This window comes from Rhagoletis zephyria, unplaced genomic scaffold, assembly GCF_001687245.7.
Source record: "Rhagoletis zephyria isolate East Lansing unplaced genomic scaffold, Rhagoletis_zephyria_1.1 Rzeph_scaffold_00182, whole genome shotgun sequence".
NCBI lineage: Eukaryota > Metazoa > Arthropoda > Insecta > Diptera > Tephritidae > Rhagoletis > Rhagoletis zephyria.
Window position 1 is genome coordinate 177,196 of NW_016157266.1, and position 5,183 is coordinate 182,378.

A 5,183-nucleotide genomic window follows, 5' to 3' on the forward strand; every position below is an offset into this window, starting at 1 on the left:
GTGAAAATTCAGTTGCAAATGAGGAGATTTTACCATCCACATTGCAAGCGGTTTGATCAAACGTCAACATGGTAGCCAGAAAATCAAAAATCTTTTNTGTAGGGGATTTCGTTAAGGGCCGTTTGCACCATGTCTAGTTAACGCTAACTGGAGGTACATCCTTCAGTTAAGCACATCCACTGCTTTATCGATCACATGTTATATGATGGGTGTCGATAACGTCGATAAAGATGTTTAAGTGGGAGTTAGAGTTAACTAGACATGGTGCAAACGGCCCTAAGTAGGTTGGCCAACTGTTTGGCCGATAAGTCAATGCGTGTGTAGGGCCTTTTAAAGAAATACACCACACAATCGGCTTGTAAAATATATTTTTCCCAGTTTGCCTAACACCATGTAAACAAGAGTCGTTAAAGCACAGAATTTTGTTTTTCTTCCGGTTCACAATGTAAAAAAATCTTAATTTCTTCCATTTTTCTTCCTTACGTCCTCACTTGGTGAAAATTCAGTTGCAAATGAGGAGATTTTACCATCCACATTGCAAGCGGTTTGATCAAACGTCAACATGGTAGCCAGAAAATAAAAAACCTTTGGATTTTTACTCAAATTTCCCTCAAGCCTCGATACATCGACTATTTATACATCGAGTAGAAAATTTTCGATGCTTCTTACCGCAGAACTCCACAGGCAAACACCGATGGCCTACCAACTGTCCTTTTGACGAGCAATATGATTGCAAGTTTTTGTGTGTGGGCACTTTGGTGTCTTGAAATAAGCATTTATCGCATGACGCTACCAGACATCATTCTCTCAATTTCGGTGTTTAAAAACATTTAAATCTTTAGAAAACTTGCTGAATAATTTCCAAAAACGCAATCATAAATAATCCAATAGGGAAGAATTTTTATTTTGATTTAGGCTGTGTGCGAGTACGTCTAAATTGCTACTTAAATAGAGACAAATCCTAAATCACTGGAAAGTGTCGGTAACGCAGTGAATATGAACAATTTAGATTTTATGCGAGCATACTTTTCAACCTAAATTGAACAATTACTCAATGTCTGGTTAACACTGATCTGCGGTTAAACATCTTTATCGACGTCTTCGACTCCATGCATACAACAGGGCGTCGGTAACGTCGATAACTATGTTTGACCGGAGATTAGTGTTAACCAGAGACCGGCCCTAAGGGCCGTTTGCACCATGTCTAGTTAACGCTAACTGGAGGTACATCCTTCAGTTAAGCACGTTAACTGCTTTATTGATCACATGTTATATGATGGGTGTCGATAACGTCCATAAAGATGTTTAACTGGGAGTTAGAATTAACTAGACATGGTGCAAACGGCACTAAGTGAACAAAGATTTTTTGTTGTTTTAAATAATTTTTATTATTGCTGTGGCACAAAAAAGAAAATATCCAGAAAGATGTAAATATAAATTTATTTGATTTTTGCATTCAGATAAGTATATGTGTAATTCGATGGATGTATATTATTTCGCAGGGTCAGAAGAGCAAACGGATTCTTTTATAGATACCAGGATGGAGCATTCTCCTTTTCTGTTGCAAATTTATTATTTGTTAAATAGTCCCAAAGCTACCACAAAATTATTCATTTTATAGATATATTTATTAAAAGCAAACAAATTCAAATTCCAAAACAAACAATTTAGGTTGTCAAACGAAATCGCACACTTTTAGCAGCTGTTTTCTTAAATTGTGGCAGTGCTGGAAATGTCCAGCGGAATATTAGTTTAGGTACTAAAATTTGGGTCAACTCGCACACAGCCTTAATATCTAACTGCCCGTCTCCACAGGATAAAGTTTATACTTGATACATATGTTAGAATATAAATAGCCAATGGAGACCGCTCATTGCTCTTCAAGAGCAATATATGTCAAAGCTTATATCTTGCCATCTATTGTCGGCAATTTGGTAGTTTGACAGCTACATGTTCATTTGCATGAACACTTCGTGGCGGCAACGTTATTGATATTTTAATATAAAACCAAATATTGAACTGTTTTCGGTTAAAATATTTGTTATTATGTAATTGGATGTAAAATAGCCTATTTTCTAAATTTTTTAAGTGATTAAATCCGGCAAAAATACGTTTTAGAAGCTATCTCACAGATGCTTATATCAAGATATAAAAAGCCCACACAAATATTGCCACTGATATAATTTATATCTAGCGACCAAAATGACAGCTGGACAGCAATAAATTTTACCCTATGGAGACGGCCAGAAAATTTCATTGATGTTACCACCAGCACGCTTTCTTTCAAATGAAAATATGGCTGTCGAACTATCAAATTGCCTGCAATAGATGTCAAGCAATAAGCGCTGACATATATTGCAGACCATGAGAAATAGGCGGTCTCCATTGGAAATATATCGATGCATCGATACTTTTTCGACATTCCTGCAAAATTTCTGTTCGGTAAAAGAGAAAAATTCCAGGGGGAATGTGATGCAAGAACTCGCTACCTGGTGACTAATTTATGGGTGAAAGCTCAACAGAAGGAAAAATTTATTAAATACAACGGTGGGGTTATCGATACTGTGACTTATGAATGCAAATTGCAATACAACTTAGGAAAAGAAAAAGACAGAACAGAAGTGGTATGTATGTACATAAATAATAATGGCGGAAATGGTGGTAAGTTTCTGAAAAGTAACAATTGTATATTTATTACATAGTGCGCGATGGCTTATGGTGAAACTGATAGGATAGATACTGATCTGGGGAATGTTCGGTTATTTGTTCAATGGTTTTGTGATTGAGGCACATCTAAACTTAAAGTAAACTGAAAATATGCAGAATACCTACAATTTTCAAATAAAAAAATTGATTAGGATCGATAGCGATCATTGAGCTGAACATAATAGGGTTAGGGGTACGGTTTAGTTATTTGTGCAACGATTTTGAGTTGCTGTGTCCAAACGCGTGCCCCGAATCAAAGATTTTTACACAACCCTGTAAAGAAAATATACTGTGCAATAATTTATTAATAATTTGGGTTTGAAATATGTTTTTTGCAATTTCCGAGCTGAGCTGTCAAACAAAAAGTTTTCGCGAAATATCTGCAAAAGGTGTTCAACCCCGTTTCGGTCACACAGAAAGGAGAATCGAACTTAGAGTATAGTCCCTAAATACTGCCGAAGGCCGCCTACTCAGAAAGGCTTTCTCTGCAAAAGGTGTTCAGCCCCTCTTCTTCGGCGCTCACCCCCTGCGCCCCAACTGCAAAATCGTTGTACAAATAACTAAATATTTCCCCATAATAGCCCCATCAGAATGGGTACGTGTACGTCAAAAACGGAAAAGTAGTATATTTATTTAACTTTAAGCTATTTTACAATTCGTATTTTGTACTATAGAACGCGTACGTTCCGCTCAAGGATGAAACTGACGTGTGAGTAGACTGTGTGTGTTAGTATAGAGAGCGTCAGATTGGCAAACCTTGCGTCGACGGACCCAACGAACGTTGGCCAACACTCATCTTTTGACGCACGTAAGTCCGTTAGGGCTGTAATATGCTCTAACATACATTCTGTGGGTGTGGGTAAGGCTCCTTCAGATACATTGTCTACCCATGAGAATGTCACCTTGCTGTAGTCAATCAGATTAGGACAACTACAAGAGTTATTAACAATTAAAATTCAAATTAAGCATTTTTTTCAATATTTCTTAAAAATCCTTTAATGGATGTTGAAAATTTGTATGCCATTCGATAGAGAATTTAATACCTTGAGACATATATTTTTCAAAAATAAATATTGGAAATTTCCAAAGATATTCAAGGATAAAGTTTTAAAAATTATTTTCAATACTTATTCGCCCTGGTGCACCCAAAAATTAATTTTTTTCTGTTCTACAGAGTTTTTCCTTTTAATTGATACCCATATTGTTATTCTACAATGCACCGCATCTTTTTAATATTTTTTTTATTCAATCTTATTCCAGAAATTTCTAAGTCCCTTTAAAAAAATCCTGACGTCAGAGAGAAAAACTATAAATGCAGTTTTACTATATTTGGCCCCCAGTATTGTGAATATATTGATTTTTTCGTGCGTAAAATTAACTGTCGCACGGTATAATCATTTGGGCAAGGACGATTTTACCTGCGGTTTTTTTTAACAAATTATAACAAAAATTTGCTCCGGCTTTTGCTGAAAGGTAAATAAAAGCTCTGTGTACATCTTTAGCGCAAAATCTCAAAAATGCCAAATTTTGAGTTGTGACTATTTTGAAGACGTAGTTTGACTATTGTCAATTAAATCGAATGCTTTGTATTGCATGCGCCCCACGCTTTTCATTTTCAATTTCATAGATTGTTTATAATGACTTTTGCTAAAATTTCAAAATCAAAAGTTATCAAAACAAATTCTATGGGACTGAGNAATTAATTTTATTTAAAGAAATGGCGTGTCGTCTATTTCCGCTGTAGCAAACGTAGTACATAGGGCGACATCTAGATGTCATCTACCTCGCCCTATTCACTACAGATGTCGCCCTATGCACTATGCTTTTTTATAGGAACTTTTCAAAGCAAAGGTTTTATGGTGTCGGACACTCAACATTGAAAGTTTCTGGATCCACAACATTGAAAGTTTCTGGACACACAACATTGCAAGTTATCATCGAGGGCTTATAACGTAAAAATAAATTTTACGAACCCATTTTTATACATCACCTTACTAGTTAAATGCAAAAAATAAGAAACTTATCAAGCTTTCATTAAACATCGAGGGCTTATCTGTGGTCATAAGCAATAATCGCCTAAGAGAAAAAACGCTTTTGAGATTCGGATTGTAATGTTAACCTTATACGGAAAACCAAAATGTTTTCATCTATAACTTTTTAAATAGCCTAGGTAACGATATGAGAGTTTCACATACACATGGAATAGAAGTTGCAGAAAACGATAGCATATATAACTCAATTCTTTCTTAAGTCGACTTAGGCGGTTATTGCTTATGACCACAGATATTCAATACGCTATACCTGCAACTTTTACAAAATTTAGTTTCTGATGTTAGAACCCATGTTGTTGTTGTTGTTGTAGCGGCTACAACAACCCCGCCCAGATCGGTTGGTATCTCAGTCGTTGTCGTCAAGTTCCACTAACGGCAACCCTAGGAAGCGTGCAGCTTCTGCGGGGTTTGCCCATAAGGACAAGG